This window comes from Miniopterus natalensis, chromosome 2, assembly GCF_054644295.1.
Source record: "Miniopterus natalensis isolate mMinNat1 chromosome 2, mMinNat1.hap1, whole genome shotgun sequence".
NCBI classification, from domain to species: Eukaryota; Metazoa; Chordata; class Mammalia; order Chiroptera; family Miniopteridae; genus Miniopterus; species Miniopterus natalensis.
This window is the reverse complement of record NC_142082.1, coordinates 81,822,547-81,849,290: the sequence shown is the minus strand read 5'-3', so window position 1 is coordinate 81,849,290 and position 26,744 is coordinate 81,822,547.

Here is a 26,744-nt window from a genome sequence, read left to right as displayed (position 1 = left end):
AAGAAGGAATATTGAGAGAAAGGCACATCATAAATGGGAAAAAATGGCATTAAATAAGTACATATCAATAATAACATTAAAAGTAAATGGGTTAAATGCTCCAATCAAAGACATAGGGTAGCTGAATGGATAAGAAAACATGACCTATATATATATGCTGTGTACAAGAGACCCACCTAAGAGCAGAATATTGACACAGGTGGAAAATGAAGAGATGGAAAAAAATATTCCATGCAAATGGAAATGAAAAGAAAAAAAAAAGCTGGAGTACCAATACTTATTTCAGACAAAACACACTTCAAAATAAAGACCATAACAAAAGACAAAGAAGCTCACTACATAATACTAAAGGGATCAAGCCAATGAAGAAAATAGCCCTTATAAATATATATGTACCCAATACAGGAGCACCTAAATATATATAAAATTTCTTGGCAGAATTTAAGGGGGAGGTTGACAACAACGTAATCATAGTGGGGGACGTTAACATCCCACTGTCATCATTGAACAGATCATCAAAACAGAAACTGAGGAGAGAAACTGAGAACTTAAATGACACACTAGCTCTAATGGATTTAATTTACATTTACAGAACATTTCATCCCAAAGCAGCAGAATACACATTCTTCTCAAAACATGGAACATTCCCCAAAATAGACCACCTGTTAGGACACAAAACAAGTCTCTACAAGCTCAAGAAGATTGAAATCATATCAAGCATCTTCTCTGATGACAATGCCATGAAACTGGAAATCAACCACTATAAAAAAACTCAAAAAATATTCAAACATATGGAGGCTGAATAACATGTTATTAAACAATGAATGGGTTAACAATGAGATCAAGGAAGAAATAAAAAATTTTCTGGAAAAAAATGAAAATGAACAGACAACAACCCAAAATCTATGGGACACAGCAAAAGCAGCCCTGACAGAAAAGTTTGTAACAGTACAGGCACACCTCAAGAAACAAGAAAAAGCTCTACTAAACCACTAACACAACAACTAAAAGAACTAGAATGAGAAGAGCAAAAAAAGCCCCGAGGAAGCAGAAGGAAGGAAATAATAAATATTAGAGCAGAAATTAATGACATAGAGACTAAAAAAAACAATACAAAAAATCAATGAAACCAAGAGCTGATTCTTTGAAAAAGCAAATAAGATTGATGAACATTTAGCCAGATTCACCAAGAAAGAAAGAGAGAGGACCCAAATAAATAAAATCAGAAATGAAAGGGCCAATATAACAACAGATACAACAGAAATAAAAAGGATCATAAGAAAATACTACGAGCAACTATATGCCAACAAACTGGACAACCTGGATGAAAACCATGATTTCCTAGAAGCATACAATCTTCCAAAGCTGAATCAGGAAGAATCAGAAAACTTGAATAGGCCAATAACAACTAATGAATTTGAAGCAGTAATCAAAAAACAACCAGCAAACAAAAGCCCAGAATCAGGTGGATTTGCAGGCAAATTTTACCAAACATTCAAAGAAAAATTAACACCCATCCTCCTCAAACTATTCTAGAAAATTCAAGAGGAGAGAAAAACTCCCAAGTTCTTTTTACGAGGCCAGCATCATTCTAATTCCAAAACCAGATAAAGACACTACAAAGAAAATTACAGGCCAATATCCTTGATGAACATAGATGCTAAAATCCTCAACAAAATACTAGCAAACTGGATTCATCAATACATTAAAATGATCATATACCACGACAAAGTGGGATTTATTCCAGGGATGCAAGGCTGGTATAACAACTGTGAATCAATAAATGTAATACATTACATTAAAAAAATGAAAGACAAAAATCATATGATCATATCAATAGATGCAGAGAAAGCATTTGAAAAAATCCAGAACCCATTTTTGATAAAAACTGCCACAATGTGGGAATAGAGGGAACATACCTCAACATAATAAAGGCCATATATGACACACCTACAGCCAAAAGCATACTCACTGGGCAAAAACAAAAATGATTTTTCTAAAAAAAAAAACCAGGAACAAGACAGAATAGTCCACTTTCACCACTCTTATTCAACATAATACTGGAAGTCTTTGCCACAGCCACCAGACAGGAAAACATAAAAGGTATCCAAATTAGAAATAAGGAAGTAAAATTGTCATTATTCACAGATGACATAATACTGTACATAGAAAACCCTTAAGACTCATCAAAGTAATACTAGATTTGATAAATGAATTCAGCAAAGTTGCTGGATACAAAATTAACATCCAAAAATCAATGGCATTTTTATACACCAACAATGAACTCTCAGAAAGAGAAAGTAAAAAAAAAAATCCTTTTTACCATTGCAACTAAAAGAATAAGATACCTAGGAATAAACTTAATCAAGGATGTAGAAGATCTGTACTCAGAAAACTACAGGACACTGAAAGAAAAATAGAGGAAGATATAAACAAGTGGAAGAATATACCATGCTCATGGATTAGAAGAATTAATATCATTAAAATGTCCACAGTACCCAAAGCAATCTCTGTATTCAATGCAATTCCTATTAAAATACCAACAGCATATTTCACAGAGCTAGAACAAATATTCCAAAAATTTATATGGAACTGAAAAAGACCCTGAATCGCCACAGCAATATTGGGAAGGAAGAACAGAGTTGGAGGAATCACTCTATCAAATGTCAAACTATACTACAAAGCCACTGTAATCAAAACAGCCTGGGATTGGGACAATGACAGACATATATATCAGTGGAACAGAACAGAGACCCAAGAAATCCATGCCATTAGGGTCAGTTAATATTTGACAAAGGAGGCAAGAACATACAAAGAAGTAAAAACAGTCTCTTCAATAAATGGTGCTGGAAAAATTGGATAGTTACATGCTAAAAAATTAAACTAGGCCACCAACTTACTCCATACACAAGAATAAGTTCAAAATGGATAAAAGACTTAATTGTAAGTCCTGAAACCATAAAAATCCCAGAAGAAAACATAGGCAGTAAAGTCACAGATATCTCACATAGTGAATTTTTCACTGATACATCTCCTAGAGCAAGAGAAACAGAAGAAAAAATAAACAAATGGGACTACATTTTAAAAAGCACTTCTGCACAGCAAAAGAAAAGAGCCTCAAAATACAAAGAACTCATTCAACTCAACAAGAGGAAGACAATCCAATGAAAAAATGGGCAAAGGCCCTGAATAGACACTTCTCCAAAGAGGACATACAGATGGCCAAGGGACACATGAAAAAATGATCAAAGGCACTAATCATCAGAGAGATGCAAATTAAAATGACAATGAAATATCATCTCACACCTGTGAGAATGGCTACCATCAACAAATCAACAAATGACATGTGCTAGTGAGGATGTGGAGAAAGGGGAACCCCGGTACACTGTTGGTGGAAACGCAGACTGGTGCAACCATTATGGAAAACAGAATGGAGCTTCCTCAAAAAATTAAAAATAAAACTGCATTTTGACCCAGTGATTCCACTTCTGGGAATATATCCTAAAAATCCCTAAACACTAATCAGAAAGAATATATGCACCCCTATGTTCATAACAGCACAATTTACAAGATCTGGGAACATCCCAAGTGCCCATCAGTAGATGAGTGGATAAAAATGCTGTGGAACATTTACACCATGGAATACTATGCAGTTGTAAAGAAGGATCTTGTACTCTTTGGGACAGCATGGATGGATCTGGAGACTATTATGGTAAGCGAAATAATCCATGTAGAGAAAGACAATCATCACATGATCTTACTTATATGTGGGATCTAAAGAACATAATAAACTGATGAACAAAATAGATTCCGTGACATAGAAGCATGGAACAGACTGACATATCTGAATGGGAACGTGGCGGTAGGTGGTTGTGTGGGGTGAGATTAACCAAAGGATTTATATGGATATATACCTAACTCATGGACACAGACTATAGTGTGGTGGAGGCCTGGGACAGGGAGTGGGTTTCAGTTGTAAGGGGTCAGTGGGGGAAAGGGGGACAGCTGTAATATTTTGAGCAATAATAAAAAGAAAAAGTAATAATGAGTCCTATCACATATACTAGGATCACAGAGGACATTCCCAAAGATGTGACATTTGAACAAAGCTCTAAATAATGTGAAAGACAATCATTGAGAACAGTACTCTCAGCAAAGGAAAGAACAATTAGAAAGATTCAGAGATGCAAATGAGCTTGACATATTCTAAAAACAACAAGAACACTAATGTGTGATTGGAGGAGCTAAATGGGGTACATGGTAAGAAAAAAGGCATGAGAATAAAGAGATAGTCAGGGACCAGGTAACACAGGCCCTGTGATACATGAAAGAGCATAGATACAAAGATATTATTGAGTATTAAGGCTGGAGTGTTCTTTTAAATGCCCCAGCTGTGTGTGGCTCAGAAGTTTAGCATAGAACTAGGATCCAGGAGATTGAAGTTCAATTCCCAGTCAGGGCACATGCCCGGGTGCGGGCTGGATACCCAGTGGGGGATGTGCAGGAAGCAGCCGATCATGTTTCTATTTCACTCCCTCTCCCTTCCTCTCTCTTAAATCAATATATATTTTTAAATAAAATAAAAATAAAATAAAATATAAAATAAATTAAAAATTAAAAAATTAAATAAAATTAAAAATATTACTCCTCTGGCTGTGCCATGGAAGAGACTTAGAGGAGCAAGACTAGAAGCAGGGACCAGTAATGTTGCCACAGCATGGGTATAAATTGGTAACATGAACAAAAAGGTGAAAATCGGTAGTGATTTGAACAAGAGGGGTAGAGTTAATTATCTTTTCAGCATGTTTAATTTGGAGTGCCTATAAGAATCTAAACAGCCCTAGCAGGTTTTGCTCAGTGGTTAGGTTGCCAGACTTAAGACTGAAGAGTCCTGGATTTTATTCCAGCCAAGGGCATGTTCCTCAGTTGCAGGCTCACCCCGGTGGGGGCGCATGTGGGAGGCAACCCACTGATATGCCTTTCTCATATCAATGTTTCTCTCTCTCTTTCTCTATTTTTCTCCCACTCTCTCTGAAGAGCAATGGTAAAAATATCCTCTGGTGAGGATAAAAAAAATAAATCTAAATGGACAACAATTGATCTACAATTGTTATAAGCGACAAGGGCAAGACTAAACATACTAGCTCAGAAGAAAACAGCATGAGATATTTAAGACCATGGAACTATTTGAGATCTAAAAAAAACTCTGTGTGAAGACAGAAAAGACTCCAATATTGTATATGGTTTTTATTATGTTCATGTATATTCTCATTATTCCCTCTTTGCAGAGTGTTGTGTGTGTTTGTGTGTGTGTTTATCATAAATGAGTGCTGGATTTAGTCAAATTCTTTTTCTACATATATGGATATGATCACATGATTTTTATCCTTCATTTTGTTTTTGTGGTGTATTACATTAATTGATTTGTTAATATCATACCAATCTTGCATCCAAGGAATAAATCCCACTTGATCATGGTGTATGATCTTTTTGAAGTATTGCTGAATTTGTTTCTCTCATTTTTTTTAAGGATTTTTGCATCTATGTTCTTCAGGAACATTGGTCTGTGATTTTCTTTTTTTGTAATGTCTTTGGTTTTGGAATTAGGATAATGTCAGCATCATAAAATAACCTTGCAAACCTCCCATCCTCTTGAATATTTTAGGATAGTTTGAGAAAGACAAGTGTTAAATCTTTGACTATTTGGTAAAATTCACCTGCGTAGCCATCTGGTCTAGAACTATTGTTATTTTATAATTATTGATTTGATTGTATTAGTACTTATCAGTCTATTCAGATTTTCTGTTTCTTCAGGTTTTTTTTTTATCTTGGTATGTTTTTATTTTCTTTCTCTGCGTTCCTCCTCATCATAGTGTTAGCTCCTTGAGGGCATGACTTTGTCTATTTTGTTCATGGCTCTATTCTCAGTACCTAGAATAATGGCCGGGACTAAGCATGAGCTCCATAAATGTTTGCTGAATTCATGAAAAAAAAGTTGGTGGTTATTCATTGGCTTCCCTTCGTCCGTCCTCACTGAGTCAAAGTGCATTCCAGGGAAAATGTAATTAATACAAACCCAGTGAGCCCTCTGTCAACCATGGTCATTGGCACCAATTCAATGCCAACAAGAATCCTCAATTTGCATTACGGTGAAGAAGAAAATTTTAGTTAGTGCAAACAATGATACAGCATGGCTGTGGAACAGCTCAATTGTGATGCAGCATGATTATGAAAATATCATGGCTGTGAGGCTGCCAGGTGGCCTGGGGCCAGGCCCCTCTTCAACTGCTCTACTCTGCTCCACTCTGTGCTGGTCTGCTCTGCTCTGTTGAGACATCCTCAGGTGTTTTAGTTCTAGCCAGAGAAAGGCAGTCTTTGGTGGAAAGTGCATTCACCATTTCTTCTTGACTCAGTCTTGGAAGGTTGTATGTTTTTTCCTGCAGATTGTCCAATTTGTTGACATACAATTGTTCATAATATTTTGTTATAAGTCTTTGTATTTTTGTGGTGTCAGTTGTCATTTCCCCTCTTTTATTTCTGACTTTAATTGAGTCCTCTATTTTTTTTTCTTTATGAGTCAGGTTAAGGGTTTATAAATTAGGGTTTATTTTTTAAGGACCAGCTATTTGTTTCACTGATCTTTTGTATTTTTTTTTCTAGAATCTATTTATTTTCACTCTGATTTTTATTATTTCTCTTCTTCTCCTCACTTTGATCTTTGTTTGTTAGCCTTTTTCTATGTTGTTTTGATATAAGGTTAGATTGTTTGAGATTTTTGTTGTTTCTGGACTAAGCTTTTATTGCTATGAATTTTCCTCTCCAGGCTGCTTAGGCTGTGTCCCAAAGATTTGGGGTTGTTGTGTTTTCATTTTCATTTTTCTCAGGGTATCTTTTGAATTCTTCCTTGATCTTCTTGTTAAGCCACTCATTGTTTAGTAGAATGCTATTGATCCTGGATGTATTTGTGTGTTTTTCAGTTTTCTTCTTGTAATTGACTTTTAGTTTTATACCATTGCAATTGGAGAAGATACTTGATACAATTTTAATCTTCTTAAAATTATTGAAACTTGTTTTGTGGCCTAACATGTGGACATCCTGGAAAATGTTCCATGTGTTCTTGAAAAGAATGCATATTTTGCAATTTTGGGATGATAGGCTCTAAAAATATCAATTAAATTAATCTAGTCTTATGTGTTATTTAAGATGGCTGTTTCCTTATTGATTTTTTATCTGGATGATTTATCCATTGATGTCAATGGAGTTCTTAGTCCCCTATAATTACTGTATTACTATCTCTGTCGACCTTTATGTTCATTAATATTTATTTCATATACTTAGGTGTTCCTACATTGGGTGTGTGAATGTTTACAAGGGTTATATTCTTTTGTTGGATGGATTCCTCCATCATTATGAAATGTCCTTTAACTCTTGTTATAGTCTTTGTTTAAAGGTCTATTTTGTCTGATATAAGTATTGCTACCACAGTTTTTTTTTTTGTTTTTATTTGCATGAAATATCCTTTTTCATCTCACTTTTAGTCTGTGTATGTCATTCCTTCTAAAGTGGCTCTCTCATAGACAGGATATGTACAGGTTTTGTTTTCTTATCCATTCAATCACCCTATGTCTTTTGATTGGAGCGTTTAATCCATTTACATTTTAAGTTATTATTGATAGGTATGCAGTTATTGCCATTGCTATATTCATGTTTATATTTTTCTTATTCTAAAGAAGTCCCTTTAATATTTCTTGTAATACTGGCTTGGTGGTGATGAACTCCTTTAGCTCTTTCTTATCTGAGTAGTTCTTTATCTCTCCTTTGATTCTAAATGATAGACCTTCTTGAGTAGAATAATCTTGGTTTTAAGTCCTTGCTTTTCCTCACTTTAAATACTTTGTGCCAATCCCTCAGGCCTGCAACATTTCTGTTGAGAAATCAGTCTTATGGAAGGAAAGTCTCCTGTAGGCAACTCACTGCTTTTCTGTTGCTTCTTTTAAGATTATCTTTTTGTCTTTATCTTTTGGAATTTTACTATGATGTGTCTTGGTGTAGGCCACTTTTGGTTCATCTTATTTGGGACTCTATACTTCCTGGACTTATATGTATATTTCCTTCACCAGATTAAGAAAGTCATTATTTCTTTAAATAGTTTTTCAATGCCTTGATCTCTCTCTTCCCCTTCTGGCATCCCTGTGATGCAAATGTTTAGTACACTTGATGTTGTCCCAGAGGTCCCGTAAACTAATCTCATTTTTATTATTCTTTTTTTCTTTTTTCTGTAATAATTGTGCCTTTTCTACTATCTTGCCTCCCAAACTGCTGATTTGGTCCTCTGCTTCATGTAATCTGCTGTTGATTCCTTTTAGTATATTCTTTATATCAGTTATTGTATTATTCATTTCTGGTTATTTTTAATGGTTTTTATGTTCTTTTTGCTTACTATCTTTTTGTTGAAGTTCTCACTGAGTTCATGTATTCTTCCACTAAGTTCATTGGTCATCCTTAGAATCAGTGTTTTGAATTTTGTAACTGGTATATTGCTTACCTCCATTTTGTTTAGTTATTTTCTGGAGTTTTCTCCTGCCTGTTCATTTGGGATATGTTCCTCATTTTGACTGCCTCTCTGTGTTTGTTCCTATTATTAGATATTAGGTAGATCTACTATCTCTCAGTCTTGGCAGGGTGGCCATATGTAGTAGGTGTTCTTTTGTGCCCAGTGGTGTAGCCTCCTTAGTTACCTGAGCCGGGTGCTCCAGGAGTGTCCCTTGTGTGTGTTGTGTGTTGTAGTTGAGCCTTTATTGCTATTGTCATGTTGGTGGGTGGGGTTGGCCCTCAGGCTGACCTTTGTGAGGTCTGGTTAAGACTACAGTGGAGGATATGCTGTGTGGATGCTGACCCCATGGAGCAGGATTTGTCCCGGCATGGCTCTCGTGTCTACCAATAATATATTTTGTGTGTTCTGCCTCAGGAGCTAATTGGGTAGTGCTCTGTTGTGGTTTGAATCTTTCCACCAGGTGTGCTGGTTCTGGGGCCTCTTAAGAGGGATTCAGGTGCAGGCTAACTTCAGCTTCTGCTTGTGACCTACCTTGTGCTCCTATTAGGAGCTACAAAGCAATGTTTGGTTGGCAGCTGTCTGTGCTGGGCCCTGAAGTGTGAGGGAGATGCTACAGTTAAAAATGAGCCCAGCCCAGCCTGGTGTGGCTCAGCGGTTAAGCGTCGATCTAGGATCCAAGCGATCAGGGTTTGATTCCCGGTCAGGGCACATGCCTGGGTTGCAGGCTGCAGCCAATCAATGACTCTCATCATTGGTGTTTCTATCTCTCTCTCTCCCTCTCCTTTCCTCTCTCTGAAATCAATAAAGATATATTTAAAAAACAAAAACAAAAAACAATGTCATCTCAAAAAAAAAAAAAATGAGCCCAGCTGCCAACAGTGTTGTGATGGGGTCACTCAGCAAGAGGCAAATGGCATGCCAACGTCTGCTGCCAACTGCCCACTGACTGTGGACATTTGAGAGTTTTTAGGAAAGTCTGTAGCACTAGTCAAGGGTGGCGGCCTATAAGGAACAGCTGCTGGAAGAGGCTTGGGTGGTATACAAATTGGGTAGACAGGGTCTCAGAAAGTTATCAAGGTGGGACAAGCCAGTTCAACAGACTAATGCAGATTCAGATGTGGCACCTACCTATACCTGCTAGCTGTGTGGGGAGGGATCAACACAAGAGAATGGCAGCTGCCCCCCTCCCTACCCTCACCCTGAAGCCAAATAATTCAGTTTCTCTCTGTATGTCCCTGGCACCTTTTGAGCTTCTGTGTCTTCACTAGAGTTTTGGATGAGAGTTTGTGAGATAGTGAGTTTGTGTGAGCCATTTAAGGGGACTTCTGGATTTCCTGCAGCCCTCCATCTCACCCTGAGGGAAATCCTGTTTTTTTCACAGCCAACTGTTGTGGAGACTCCTCTTTCCAGTACCAGTGCCCTGAGATGGAGAGCCTGGTATGGGGCCGGGACACCTTACTTTTTAGAGGGGAACTCCACAGGCGAGATCACAAAGGCCTATTTTTTTTAATGTGATATACTTAAAATAAAACATTAGGGTTTATTTGGGACAATATCCTGGTGGTGGGGGAAACCTAAAATTATAGAAATATATTGTCTCTTATTACAAGTGTGCACTAATTCTTAGGGGGGGAAAGCCTAGTGCTTGAACATGTATACTAACTAAACACTAGTATACTAATCAACTTGTTTTTGATTATTGCAATATTGTCAGAGAGAGACCTATATTTCATATAATAATATTGAGGGCTTTTTAATTTTCTAGAGTCAATTAAACCTTTGATATTAAAATCATTGTTTTCAAGTTCATCATCTCATTATTTTTGTTTATCTTCAGTTTTTTTTCCCCCCTTTTCATTGAATGTATTCTAGTAAATCTGGTTAACAAAATTGTATATGTTTCAGGAGCACAATTCTATAACACATCATCTATACAAATCAAGCCTCCTTCCATAACTATTTATGTCCCCTATACCCTCCTCCATCTCTCTCCACTGCCTCTCCCCCTGGAAATCCCACACTATTGTCCATATCCATGAGTTTTTTCTCTCTCTTTTTTTTCTCAATCCTCCATACACTGCAGCCTCCCAATGCCACCCCCTAACAGCTGTCAGCCTGCTGTCTATGGGTCGTTCTCTATTTCACTTATTTCATTTTCTTCATGTAGATTCTACATATAAGTGAAATTATATGGTATTTGTCTTTCTTTGACTAGCTTATTTCACTTAGCATAATGCTCTCAGGGTCCAACCTGTCCCAAAGGGTAAGATTTCCTTGGGTAAATATCCAGAAGGGGAACTGATGATTGTATCAAAAACTACTTTTTGTTTTTTGAGGAATCTCCATATGGATTTCATAGTGGCTGTACAAGTTTACAGTTCCACCAACAGTACATGATGGTTCCCTATTTTCTACATCCTCACCAACACTTTTTGTTTGTGGATTTATTGATAGCCATTCTGACAGGTGTGTGCTAATATCTCATGGTTTTACTTTAAATTTCTCTGATGATTAGTGCATTGAGAATCTCTTCAATTGTTAAATAGTTTAAGTTTAATACATTTTCAACTAGCAGTGACTTTTCATGTGATTAACATTTTCATGGGAGTCATGAAATTTAAACTTTCTCCATCAAGATTTGAGATTTCACTTTGCAACTGATTTCCTCTGCATTTTCATAGAATTTCCAAAGTTTACAATATATGACATTCAACAAGTCTCTTCCATACAGATGTTTTCACAATGGGTAGAAATGGATGCTAGTGTTATGACAAAGGAGATGCTAGAAAAGGGAATCGTTTTCTAAGAGCACAATTCAATAGACAGATGTTTTCATGTAATGACAAGTTTTGCTTCCTCAGCAACTGTGTAATGATAGGAACTTGAATCATAAATATAGGAATTCACAGACACATCTGGCTATATTTTTTTGTTTGTATTTTTGTTTTTAAATTTATCTTTATTGTTGAAAGTATTACAAATGTCCCCTTTTTCCCCCCATTGATCTCCTCCACCATGAACCCCTCCCCCCAGGCCTTCATCCCAATATTGTCTGTGTCCATGGGTTACGCATATATGCATATAAATTCTTATGTTAACCTGTCCCCATCCACCCACCCCTGCCTTCCATCTGAGATTCATCAGTCTGTTCCATGCTTCTATGTCTCTGGATATATTTTGTTCATTGGTTTATTTTGTTCATAAGATTCCACACATGAGTAAGATCATGTGTCACAGTAGTTTCCACTCAATCTGCCACCATCTTGGATTTCCAGGCTCTAGTTTTTTTAGGTTGGATGTTCTCTGCATTTTTCCCCAGAGACATGGCACAAAAGGAAAAAAAAAAATATCCAGAATACACTGTAGGATGAATATTAAAGGGACTATTTCTGTATATTTCAATGTTCAAAATAAATATGTCATTTGAATGTAAGTGAGCACATTTTACTGATAGTAATAATATCTAACACTTATTGAGTGAACGTTACTGCCCAATCATGTTTCCCTTGTCTTAATTATACTTTTCTTCAATTTTCACATAACCCATCAAAATGGGTATGATATAATTTCCTGTTAACAGATGACAAAAATGAGTCTCAAAAAGGCTCAGAAACTTGTTCAAGTTCACAAGGCTAGTAAAAATTTTTTAAATTGTAAGAGATCTACAAACTGACCTGGTTTGTGTAAGAAAAGTTATAAAGTTGAGATGCAATGGCATATTCAAACATCACATTTTTTTGGTGATGATATAGTTATTAGACTACTTAAAAACACTAGGTCATAAATTAAAATTTCTTATTTGTGTTGTTTAGAAATGAAAAACCAATGTGTTCTTTAAGAACCAAACAAGCTATAAGCTTATGTTTCTAACTCAGATTAGTTTTGATTCTATGCAGTAGCCACCAAAGATTGGAAATATTCAGAATAATATTTTGAGAATAGAGGTTTATCAGAAATTTCTTAGAAGCATAATGGTGTCTAGTAGGCTATACCTACTGACTTAGATGTGCTGCTATATTTATCCAGAAAGCAATACATCTGATAATGTAATTTACTTAGGCACTGGGGCTAGAAGCCCAAATGAACATTAATTATTTAAACAGTGAAAATACAACCAAATGATGTCAAAATTAGTAGTAAAATATAGGTATTTATTTGCAAATCATGACTACTAATAAGACACTGATATTATACTCTTGAATAAATAACAAGGACAAAGGAGAGTATAAACAAATCAACATATCAGAGGCTATAAAAGGAAGGATATAATAATATTCCATTACATACAACCATGCCTGACTTTCACCAGGCTCTGAATACATATTTTTTATAGTTGAAATAATCTAAAGATACCAGGCTATAAACCTTTTTGCAGCTCCATAAATATTAGCTACTGTTCCTATCAATAAAAAGTACCAATTTACTTTCAACTCATATATTTGGTATTTGCCACAACTTTCAGAGTTCCTAACACAAAGGCTCTAGAGAAACTTGTTGGCATGAGGGAATAGATGAGTAAATAAACAAAAGAAGCAAATCAAGGTCATTATGATATGAGCATCTCTGGTCTTCTGCCTTTCCTCAGTCTAGGTCTTATTCTTTCTTTCTCTCTACCTGTTTATGTCTTCTTCTTGGGGATTGCTTCCTCTCTCCCACCTAGGTTTTGCTTTATTTACTATTTGTTTGTTTATTTATTTATTTATTTGTCATCTTTTTCCATTTTAAATCTTTTTTTAACTGATTACATGAATGAGTTGACAGGCTTCAGGTTCAAAATTGATGATTAAACACATTTTAAACTTCCTTTCCCTCTCAGAACTCCTCTAAAGTGAAAATTAAGAATTTTTCAAAGACACAAATCCTCAAGAACAAAAAGAACAAGGAGCAGACAACATCAACAAGATTTCAGAAGCTAGAAATCGGATAAATGAGTAGTAAATGACTTAGCAAACCTAAACCCCTTACACAAACTATCAATGGGGAGGCCCCCCAACCAGCCAGTGTATACCACAGATCCCCAAGGCGTTCAGAAATTGAAGTGACTCATTATCTGTCAAAGGATGGGGTGAAAGTAAAGCTGATTGTTTGAAACTTTGTTTAGAAAAAAAAAAATAGATACCTTCTCTAATCTCTGCAGAAGATAGAAAATTTGCTCTCTGGATAAAGGTAAATTAGGGCATTCTAGGGAGTATCAGGTACAGTTAAAAGCAGGTATTCCAAACTGAAAAATCCTAGATTAAGTGAAAGCCTGTCTGCTAGGGTGACACCTCAAGTCCCTTCCCCAAATCAGATCCCAGAACTGAGTCAACTAGATATGTAAGTTCCACAGGAAACTGAAAGTCTACCCAAGGAAATATAATCAACCAAAGAGAAAAGACCTAATGATACAGATTGGGGAGTGATTACCACCCACAAAACATGGTCTAGAAGAAACATCACCCCCTCCATCCCACACACAAGATGTTTAGAATCAGGATTTCAGTTCCTCACAATTAAGAGTAGTGATTCTGAGAATGCCAGACACTGGAGAAAAGTCTCTCAACATAATAGAGATCAAATCCATCAGGAAAAAATAAATTGAAAGAATCATAGACATTTCAGGGAGAAGAAAACAAACCAAAAATCAATGTTTATCATAAAAATGATACAACCATAAAAAAAACGAAAAAAACACACACTACAATCATGTGACATTCTTGGAAAGAAGAGAGTTCTTGGAAGTTAAAAATGCAATAACAGAAAGGGGGTCAGGAAACTCCCAGAGAAGGATTAGAAAATAAAGTTTCAGAAATCCCTATAAAGTAGCTCAAAAAGATAGAGTTGAAAACAATAAAGATGAGAAAATTAGAGAATTAGCCTAGGAAGCCCAATATCCAAACAGCAAAATTCCAGAAACAGAAAACAAAACAGAACAAAAGCCAAACAAGGCCCTTCCAAATGAAAATTCCAGAGTAAAGAGAAGAAGAGTTCATATTGTTCCTTCTTTAAATTTAGGTCATAGCAAAAGAGGAATCAGAATGACACTGGACTACTCAATGCAGCTCTGAAAGTGTGCCAACAATGGAATCATGTCTCAAATATTTTCAAGAAAAATTATTCCTAATCTAATTCTCCCTGAAAAAAAAACCTATTAATTGTGAAGGTTGGAAAAAAAATAGGTCTCAGAAAAGTTATTCTTCTGCATCTTTTCTCAGTGAGTTACTAATAGATGTGCTCTGCCATAACAGTAATATAAACAAAGAAAGAAAACAATGTGGGAAGCAGAAACCAGAGCTACCAACACAGAAGAAAGACCAAGGTAATCCCCAGGATGATGGTCAAAGGGAATCCAAGTGATACCACTGTAATGAACCTAGTTATTAATAACAGGAAAGGAGCAAAGGGAAGGACAAATATAGGCATGTCATTTGGGCAGATTTGCCTGGAAGCTGCAGCTTTGCGCTCCTCAGGGAGCCACTGGTCTATTCCTCACAGATCCCAGGGGAAAGGGACTGGACAGGGGGGAAATAGACATATGCCCAGTAAAGTTGGGGGGGACTAGCAAATGTACTTGCATGTAAATCACACCTGGGAACAGGTCATGGGCCAGAATGGGCATGGCCACTGCAAGGGCGTGAAATTTGGGATATTTAATCCTCTAAACAAAGTAGTTGGCTTTTTTGGTTTCTCTTGTACGCTTGGGACTTTTGTTTCAGGGGATGCACTAGGTTGGTTCCCCTCCATTCGCCCACATCATCCATGGCCATGTGGACCCCACACACAATGGACTAATGGATGTAACTATACTGATGCTCAACTGGACCTGGCTGCAAGATGGAATGGAAACTCTGGACACTGGCTTTGCTTCTAGTTCTACTGAATCCGCAGCTACACTTCTTCCTGAACTGGATTAAGGGAATTGGTACTTTGGAAACCCCAAGATGTAATTCCACACAAATAAAAATCTCTCATCCTCACATGCAAGCCTCAAAAAATTCTTTTTCTAGAGATAGCGTAAGTACTCCAACCCCAGCACTCAGTGGGAAAAGGGATACCTCAAGTGCCCCAATAACACAAGGACAAGAGTTGTGCAACAGGCCTAGAGAGACCCAAGTTTAGGTTTGAGAAGAAATGCAGAGAGTTCCATGCAGGACGTCACAAAGAAGATTAAGTTTAGAAGACTTTTGATGGCTCTGAACATTTGAAAAAGATATTTACATTTTTAGCAGAGAGTCTTGGGGTGAATTAGTAATAGATATGTAAAAATTAATTACCAAAATGTAATTATGAAAATAAAAAAATACAAGAAAATGTAATAATAGTACAGTACATTACTTAGTTGTGAAAAATGTCACAGTCACAAGAATATAAAAACTAAACATAGATCAAGTGAAAAATTATACATTTTTCAGGATGGGGAAAGTATATATATGTGTGTATTGAAGAAGCTTATAAAGAGGATGAAATCTTCATCTTTTGCATAGGGTGTGCAATCAGGAAAAACAGCATTTTTTAAAAATAAAGTATTTAGCAATATAAATATAAATACCCAACAAGACAACTAAAATAGTTGAAAGTAATTACCTTTGGGAAATAGGGATGGTGGAAGAAGGAAACCAAAGAACTCTTTTTCACAGCTGACCTTGTAGAACCATTTGACTTTTTAAAATTATAGATATGCACTTCTTTACTAAAATTAAAAACCACACTAACAAAGAAATTAAGAAATTGTAATTTACTTTATTTATTTATAAAATATCTTGCTTCTTATTAATATTTTAAAATAGGTTGCAATTTCTTTTTTACCTGAATGATCACATTTTTTAAAATTTATGTGTGATCTTTTTCCCCTGTGAGTTACAGGTTTGAAATAAGATTGGGATGAGTCATTCCTACTTCAGAGAGAAAATTCTCGATGAATTGTCCCCCTCCTCTACCCACTCTGTCCTCTGTACCCCTTCAGTACTTACCCATAGTCCTTCCTTAACAGCAACTCTAACTCTTATCATAATTATTTATTTTCATGTCTAACTTTGCTAATAGACTATGAATTGCTTAAAGACAGAGAATATGTCTTATTTACTTTTGTATATTCAGTGCCTAGCCTACAGTCTGAAAAAAATAAAGGGCACTCAATAAAAGTCCATTCACTTAAAGAGGGAGGGAGGGAGGTAGAAAGAGAGATTATACCAAAAAGAAAGGGCTAGTTGTGTGTGGTTGTCTGGACACTGTCTGTGACTCAGAAAAAAAGACCTCTGAACCATTCCAAGATTTAGCAGTTCAGTACATAAAAAGAAACTAGTAAGAGAATGAGATGCTGCCACAAAGTTAGAAGGAAACCCAGAAATGTGGACTCACAGAAGAACAAGTAGAAAATGTTTCAAGGAGTCCACAGTCTACAATGACAATGCTGCTGAGAGACCAGATTAGTTGAGGACAGAGAATTGCCCACAGGCTCTGGCATGCTGACCTAGCTGCTATCCTTGACAACAGCAATTTCTAGGGAAAAACCTGGTTTGTGGGAAAATGTAAGCTGAAAAAGTGGAAACAGTAAAAAGAGCCAAATCGTAGAGAGAAGTTTGCTATGAAAGAAAGCAAGAGTAGGACCAAGTTGTGGAGTCAATAAAAATATTAATATAACTATTACTAAGGCATAATTGTATGCTGAAAGGAACAATCCAGTATAGAGGTAGAAATTGGTGATGGGAGAGGAAGAGGGTATTACTGCAGGAACAAATCCTTTGAGATGAGAGGGGTTATCTAGCTTCTTGAGAGGCTAACTTTAGCAGCAAGAACAAAAACTTCTAGTCTAAGGGGGTGGAAAGTACAATCTGTAGGAACAGAGGAAGATGGGCTGGTAAAATTGGTGCTGAGAAGATGAATTAATTCTCTCCTGATTGTATCTATTTGCAGCGTTACACACAGTGAAAGGGGAGATTTTTCTTCTAAAATGACTAAAACTGAGTTGGACAGATAAGAATCACAAATAGTTTTTCAGACTAAGATACATTTGTTGGGTTAAAAAAATAATAATAACTAAACTGCCAAGCTCTGTAACATGCCTCTAGGAAACATTGAAAGGTGCTCTAAATCTGTATGGAAGGGAGTGTATAATTTGACTTTACAACAGCAAGCAACCACTGCAGTGTTTCTGAGCTAAAGGCAATAGCCCTAAGCACAAAAATTCAAGGTTCTTCAGAGAATATTTAATAAGACATTTTCAAAATATTAAATTAGGAAAAACCACATATATTAGGTGCTTAGATATATTTTACATACTTTATTTTCTCTCATTCTCAGGAAAATCCTATGATGTAATCATTTTTCTCTTAAAAATGAGAAAACTGATACTCTTAAAGAATAACTGAGCCAAGTCACACAGCTGCCAGAGAGACCAACTGGAAATCAAACTGATTCCTAAGTTAAGTTCTTTCTATAACCCAATACTCAAAAATATCCATGACTTCATGAAATACCATAATTTTTAAAATACTTCAGCTAATACTCCAAGTTTTAAAAGATTTATCCTGTTTAAGCTCAATTTTCAGTTTATTCAGAATTAATTATGTATAACTCAGGTTAATACTGGTACATGCAGAATTTATCCCTTTTCTTTGATATTAATAAACCTCTGATATTTACCTGATATTGATTAGGTAAACCTCTCAAGAATAGTGAGAAATGTTATGGAGGAGAGAGAACTGGAAACAAGAGTCTAGCTGGAAATAGCTTTAAGAATAATAGGCTTCACCTGACCAGGGGTGGCTTAATGGTTGTGCATCAACCTATGATCCAGGAGATCTTGGTTCAATTCCCAGTAAGGGCACATGCCCCGGTTGTGGGCTCAATCCCTAGTGGGGGGTATGCAGGAGGCAGTCGATAAATGACTCATCATTAATGTTTCTATCTCTCTTTCTCCCTCTTCCTTCCTCTCTCTGAAATCAATAAATATATATTTTTTTAAAAAAAAGAATAGGCTTCATTTGAAAGCTCAGATTCTCAAAATATATGTCTGCACTAAAACAAAAATAAAAATTATTTTCTGTAAGATATAGCTAAAAGTACATAAGCCAGATGTCCAGTATAATGCTTGGTACATAGTAAGTTCTCTGTAAATGTTATATTTCTTCCCCTTCTTTCCTAGCATGACAGAAACTAGAAAGATTAAGATTTGGAGTGCTAAATAAGTCCTTTAAAAATAACCTATTATCTAAGAAACTGAGAAAATTGCTGGTGTTGTACTTTACAAGTCCTATGGATAAATATCACTGTCCATTAATGGAATACATCTCTGTGAAATAGTGGGTCACTTTGATATCATGTAACTGTATGAAAATAACAAAATCACTTTAATGGAAATTATTTTCAAAATACTTTATTAACTACTAAATACTTTATTAACATATTAACTACAATATATTCCAAGGCTGAGTTGGAAGCATACACAACTGAAGGATGTCTCCTTGACTTACACGTTCTGGGTATGGTCCAATTTCCAGGCACTTCTAAGTCAGGTATTATGAAGTAAAATATGAAGAGGAAAAAAATGGAAAAATCCTCCTTTTCTTACTCACACATAAAACTGGGTATGTAATGAGGAAATGAGAACAAATCTCAGAATTGCACATAAGAACGCCTAGTTAACAGGACTAGCACCATTGGGTAGTGTAATAATATAATCACTTAAGTGCTCTGGGTTGTATGTCCTTAAAAGTTAAAGGAAAAAGCCTAGCTGGTGTGGCTCAGTAGTTGAGCATCAATCCATGAACCAAGAGGTCACTGGTTTGATTCCTGGTCAGGGCGCATGCCCAGGTTGGGGCTCAATCTCCAGTAGGGAACATGCAGGAGGCTGCTGATCGATGATGTTTCTCATCAATGTTTCTATCTCTCTATCCTTCTCCCTTCCTTTCTCTCCCCAAAATCAATTTTTAAAATAAAAATTTAAAAAGTTAAAGGAAATTAAGACCCAGGTGGCTGAAGGTGGTATAGGTAATTACTAAGGTTCCTTCCCAAACAAATGCTTGTTTCCTTACTATGTAAAATCATGTGGATGTTTTTTAGAGATGGCTAAAAACAAAGTCATTCCCTCTTCTGTTGTATTATAAGGATAAGATCACTCTCATTTACTCTTCCATGAAAAAATATTTGTTTATCACCCATGATATACCAGTAACTATGAATGAGATCATGTCTTTTTTTGTGGCAAATAATTAATGCACAGTTCTCTATGTTTGAATTCTAGACCTGGAAATGTCCCAGTGAATGTCATATGTTCATCCCACTTTAGGATATTTGTATTAAGTCTGATCAGATGCAATGAGGGGAGGAGGAAGGCACCTGGATCAATCACAATAGTAATTAATTGGATAAATGCATTAAGAGAATGCAGGGCATTCAATCACCCCTCATAGGCCCCAAATTATGTAGCATGAATGTGCAAAAGTAATGGAATAAAATTATCTACAAACAGTAGAAGAAAAATACCTACAAAAGGTTTGTAATCAAAATGGGATTAGACTTCTCATTAGCAATATTGGTTGCCAGAAGATAATAGATAATAATCAGATAACCAAAACCCTATTAGTATATCTGTAGTATCTTTAGAAAAAATTATAAAGTATGTAAGGACTTTTAAAAATCTAATAAAATGAAAAATTGCTATGATTCTGGGTTAAAAGCATCAATATCTCAAATTATAAATTATCTTCATTTAAAACTATAAATGCAAAAAGCAATCCCAATAAAAAAATCACAGATTATTTATGGATCTTAGAAAACTGGTTCTGAATTTTCCATGGAAGAGAAAATAGACAAAAAAAGGCTACCAAATTTTTTAAAGAACCTGCATGTTTGGTGAGGAGAGGGAAATTATATAACCAAATATCAAAATATTCTGTGAATCTGTTCCAAGTGAAATAATGTCATACTAGTTCCAGAATAGGCTAACATAACTGAAGCAGTTCGAAAAATGGAGAAAAAACCATATGTAACAAAAAGTTAGTTGATAACAAAAGTGATATTTAAATAAGGAGAGAAATGATTTTTAAATAATATAGTGAATACTGATTATGGTTTATCCATTTGAAAATTATGAAGTTAGAACACTATGGGTACAAATAAATCCCAGATGTTTTATCACTAATAGAGCTAAAAATAAATAAGAAAAATATTAGAAGAAAAAGTTTAATAATATTGAGGTAAGAATGACCTTTCTGTGTGAGACACAAACTCTAGAATTCAAGTTAATTGAGAGGTTTAGCCTCCGTCAGTGTCTTTTAGTCCTGTCTATTCATTGAAATCTCTTGAGAAGCTTTAAAACAATATAGGGTCTGAGTCAACCCAGACCAATTAAAATCAGACTCTGGTGAGTAAAGGGGGTCAATTGTATTGTGATGGATGAAAATTAGACTTCTGATGGTAATCACTTTGTAGTGAATACAAATGTCAAATTATAATGCACACCTGAAACGTATATAATGTTATATACTGATTTTACCTCAATTTTTTTAAAAAATCAGATAGGTTGTGATGCTAGGCCAGTAATAATTTTTAAAACCTCCCCAGATGATTCTAATGTGTAGCAAAGGACTGAGAATCTCCATGCCCAATGATGAATTCTGTGTTGGAAAGTTCACAATGCTTTAGCCAAGGTTTCGACCAGGCTCTTGATTTCAGCACAGTCATCTACACAGGGCTCTTTTTGTCTACTGGGACTTAGCACATTACTGGTGGTAATCAGAAAAAAATGGCTCATGGGGGTGACCAAAGAACCTTAACGTTCTCCTAAGCTTGACTGAACTTTAGAAAAAGGATTCTTTCTGTCTTTGGGATGTTGACCTCCGCTTTTTTTAACATTTACTTTAGAAAAATTCCAATTGTAAGTTTGTTGCCTCTTTGAGATGTAAATCTTCTCCCAGCCTTTTGCCAGTTTTACAACCCAGGAATATCTTTCTTAAGGATCAGAAGCCATCCCTCCAGAGCCCCCATATCTCATTCTCTGAGGAAGGATAGGAGCTAATTTCTTTTCTTTTTTTAAAATATATCATTATTGATTTCAGAGAGAGGTAGGGAGAGGGAGAGATACAAACATCAATGATGAGAGTCATTGATTTGCTGCCTACAACACACCCCCAACCCCGACACGTGCCCACAACCCGGACACATGCCATGACCCAGAATCAAACCATGATCTCCTGGATCATAGGTAGATGTTCATCCTCTGAGACACGCCACCCAGGCAGGAGCATAATTTCTACACGCCCCAATTATCAAACCAGATTACCTGATTATATTGACTAACCTCTACTCTAATATTCTGTTATTGTTTATTTATTTATTTATTTTATTATTATTTTTAATCTTTATTGTTGAAAGTATTACAGATGACCCCATTTCCACTCATTGATCCCTCTACCCTACATCCGGCCCACCCCCAGGCCTTCCCCATACCAATGTCTGTGTCCATAGCTTATGCATGTAAGAATATAAATTTTTTTATTAATCTCTCCCCACCCACTCCCCCACCCTGTCTTCCCACTGAGATCCCTCAGCATGTTCCATACTTCTATGTCCCTGGATATATTTTCTAATCAGTTCATTTTGTTTATTATATTCCACATATGAGTGAGAGCATGGTGGTACTTGTCTGTCTCTGACGGGCTTATTTCATTTAGCATAAAACTCTCCAGTTCCATCCATGCTGTCCTAAAGGGTAAGAGATTCTTCTTTTTCACATCTGCATAGTAATTCATGGTGTAAATGTGCCACAGCTTTTTTATCCACTCATCTACTGATGGGCACTTGAGCCATTTCCAGATCTTAGCTATTGTAAATCACACTGCTATGAACATAGGGGTGCATAAGTTTTTTTGATTGGTGTTTTTGGCTTCTTAGGATATATTACTAGAAGAGGGATCACTGGGTCAACTGGCAGTTCCATTTTTAATTTTGGGGGGAACCTTCATACTGCTTTCCATAGTAGCTGCACCAGTCTGCATTCCCACCAGCAGTGTACCAGGGTTCCCCTTTCTCCACATCCTTGCCAGCACGTCATTTGTTGATTTGTTAATGGTAGCCATTCTGACAGGTGTGAGGTGATATTTCATTGTCATTTTAATTTGCACATCTCTGATGATTATTACCTTTGATCATTTTTTCATGTGTCCCTTGGCCATCTGTATGTCCTCTTTGGAGAAGTGTCTATTCAGGGCCTTTGCCCATTTTTTCATTGGATTGTCTTCCTTTTGTTGAGTTGAATGAATTCTTTGTACACTTTGGAAATTATCCTCTTATTAGATGCATCCTTGCCAAATATGTTCTCCCATACTGTGGGCTCCATTTTTGTTTTGTTAATCATTTCTTTTGCTGTGCAGAAGCTTTTTATTTTGTTGTAGTTCCATTTGTGTATTTTCTGCTTTGTTTCTCTTGCCCTAGGAGATTATTGGAAAACATATTGTTATGAGAGATGTCTGAGATTTTGCTGCCTACGTTTTCTTCTAGCATTTTTATGGTTTCATGACTTACATTTAAGTCTTTTATCCACTTATTTTTGTGTATGATGTAAACTGATAGTCTAGTTTCATTTTTTTTCATGTACCTGTCCAATTTTCCCAACACCACTTATTGAAGAGACTGTCTTTACTCCATTGGATGTTCTTACCTCCACTGTTAAATAGTAATTGAGTGTAATGACTTGGGTCAATTTCTGGGTGATCTGTTCTGTTCCTCTGACCTATATGTCTGTTCTGCCAGTATCAGGTTGTTTTGATTATAGTAGCTTTGTAGTATAACTTGAAAACTGGTACTGTGATCCCTCCAACTTTGTTCTTTTTCAAGATTGCTGTGGCTATTTGGGGTCTTTTTTGGTTCCATATAAATTTTTGAAGTCTAGATCTGTGAAATGTGATTTTGTAATTTTAATAGGGATTGCATTGAAATATTTCTTTTGGTAATATGGACATTTTATTTATTTACTTATTATTTATAAGAAAGAAAAAAGTTCATTACATAAAAACATCACTCCCCAATTATAATAAACAGTTGTAGTTTGATATATTATTTTATTTATTTCTTAAGGAAATCTTAGTTATTTAACTTTAATATTAAACATAAGAGGTAACTATATTAGTGGTCCCTTTTTTGATACTTTTTTTAAAAAAATAGGATTACAATGGGATTATCATACTGTAACAATGGTATGATAAAAATACAATACTAAAACATTATTTCTAATCTTTTTTAAAAAATCTCTATTTGTGAAAGTATAACAAATATCCACCCAAAATCCACACAGCCCTGAGGCCTTCAGCACGCTATTGTCTGTGTCCATGGGTTGTGAATATTTGCATATATGCAATAAGTTCTTTGATTAATCCCTCCCACCCAATCCTCCACCTCTACCTTCCCACTGAGATTCACCGGCCAGTTTCATGCTTCTATGTCTCTAGATCTATTTTGTTCCTCAGTCTCTTTTGTTTATTAGATTCCACATAAGAGTGAGATCATGTAAAACTGAATCAAGAAGAATCAGAAAACCTGAATAGGCTAATAACAACTGACGAAATCGAACCAGTAATAAAAAAATCTCCCAGCAAACAAAAGCCCTGGTCCAGAGGTCATCATAGGTGAGCTTTCTAATTCTTTAAGTTGTAGGGTTAGATAGTTTATTAAAAATTTTCTTGAGTTTTGAGGTAGGCCAGCAGTGCTATGAACTTCCCTCTTAGGACTGCTTTTACTGTGTCCCACAGATTTTGTGTTGTGTATTCATTTTCATTTTTTTTTCAGGAAGTTTTTTCTTTCTTTCTTAATCATATTGGTAACCCATTCATTGTTTAATAACATGTTATTTAGCCTCCATATGTTTTAATGTTTTTGGGTGTTTTTACTGTAGTTGATTTCTAATTTCATGCCATTGTGATCTGAGATGCTTGATATGATTTCAATATCCTTGAACTTGTAGAGATTTGTGTTGCATTTAAGATTATTATTGATAGATATTTATCTACTGCCATTTTAATTCTTTATGCCTATGTTTTTCTCTCTCTCTGTTTCTACTTCTAATTAAAGGAGTTTCTTTAACATTTCCTGCACTGCTGGTTTGGTGGTGATAAACTCCTTTAGCCTTTTTTTGTCTGGAAAACTCTTTATTTCACCATCTATTGTGAATGATAGTCTTGCTGGATAGAGTAGTCTTGGTTTCAGATCCTTGTTTTATATTACCTTGAATACTTCATGACATTCCCTTCTGGCCTGTAAAGTTTCCGATAAGAAGTCAGCTGACATACTTATGGGAGCTCCTTTGTAGGTAACAGATTGCTTTTATTTTGCTGCCTATAAGTTTCTCTCTTTGTTTTGAATTTTTGGCACTTTAATTATGATATGTCTGGGTGTGGGCTTCTTTGGGTTCTTCTTGCTTGCAACTCTTTGTAGCTCCTGACCTTGTGTGATTTTTTTCTTTGACCAGGTTAGAAAAGTTTTCTGACATTATTTCTTCAAACAGGTTTTCTAATCCTTGCTTATTTTTGACCTCTTCTGCTACTCCTATACTGTGAATATTGTTACGTTTCTTGTTGTCCCACAGATCCCTTAAACTGTCCTCCTGTTTCTTATTTTTAATTTTTTTGGATATCTGAGTGATTTTTTTTCTACCCTGTCTTCTAATTCACTGATCCAATACTTAGCTTTCTCTAACCTGCTATTTATTCCTTACAATATATTCTTTATTTCAGTTAAGTATTCTTAAATTTCTTCATTGTTTTCATATCTTTTCTCATGCTGTTGAGCATCGTCACAATCAGCATTCTGAAATTTATATCTGATAGATTGCTTATCTCCATTTCATTTAACTCTTTTTCTGGAGGCTTGTCTTGTTATTTCACTTGGGGCTTTTTAATTTTGTCTCCCCATTTGGGTTTGTTTCTATGTATTATGTAGTTCTGCTAGGACTCTCAATCTTTTTGGAGGGTCTCTGGTATAGGTTGATATCAGATGCAGTTTGTGACTGAACCTGAGTACTATTTTTGTAGCTATCAACAACCCTCAGCTTGAGGTCTCTACTGGGGCTGGGCGTGGGTGAACAAGATCAAGATCCATACAAAGTCTGCTTTTACAAGGCCCCAGTCCAAAAGGTCAGGCAAAGATTCAAAGCACTCTGAGGTCTGCCTCTGCTTGAAGGGTGATTAATCTGATTCTTTTAATTAGCCTCAGGATGTATAAACTCCTTAGGGTAAGGGGAGAAGTTTTCCAGCAGGATGGGGCAATTGCTCCCCCTGCCCCTCCCAGGCAAAAGCAGCAAAATGTCTGCCTAGAAAGGTGTCCTCTGCAGTATAGGGGAATGAGTTGACACATGAATCCAGAGGGGTGCCCTCTGAACTCTATCTCCAGAGCCCATAACTCTAGATTCTCCCCACCCAGTTCCAGTACACTCTGCCCTCCTTCTGCTGGAGCGCTAGGTGAGTGGCTGAAGGTAGGTGATGAACATGAAACTTTGTGTGTTGGCTCTTTAAGAGGGTGCCTGCATTTCCAGCTGTCTCTCCCCGGCCAACAGAAACCCTGCTGCTTTTCATAGCCAAATGTCATGTGGGCACCTTTCTCAGTTCTGGTGCTCTTGGCTGGGAAACCCAGCCTGAGAGTTTGGTCCCAGAGTTCTCAGTGGGACCCCACCCCCACAACTGAGATATCTCTCTGGACCTTCAGATGCTGCATGTGGGAGCGCAAATAGCCCTCTCAAGTCTCCACACTTCCCACTATTCTCTATGTGGTCTTCACTTTTCTTCCTTGGTTGTGATGGTACTCTCCTACCTATCTTCAGTTGCAGTTCATTATCCAAGATGTTTTTTCTATATTTTAGTTGTAATTCCAGTTTGGTCCTGGGATAGTGTCAGTGTAGCTTCCACTCAGTCTGCCACCGTCTTTAATTTTCTAGTATGGACATTTTAATGATGTTAATTGTTCCAATCCATGGACACGTTATATTCCTCCACTTGTTTATATCTTCCTCTATTTCATTTTTTACTGTCCTGCAGTTTTCTGAGTACAGGTCTTTTACATCTTTGGTTAAGTTTATTCCTAGATATCTTTTTGTTGTTGTTGCAATGGTAAATGGTATTTTTTTTTTAGTTTCTCTTTCTGAGAGTTCATTATTGGTGTATAAAAATGCCATTGATTTCTCCATTTTAATTTTGTATCCTGCTACCTTGCTGAATTCATTTAT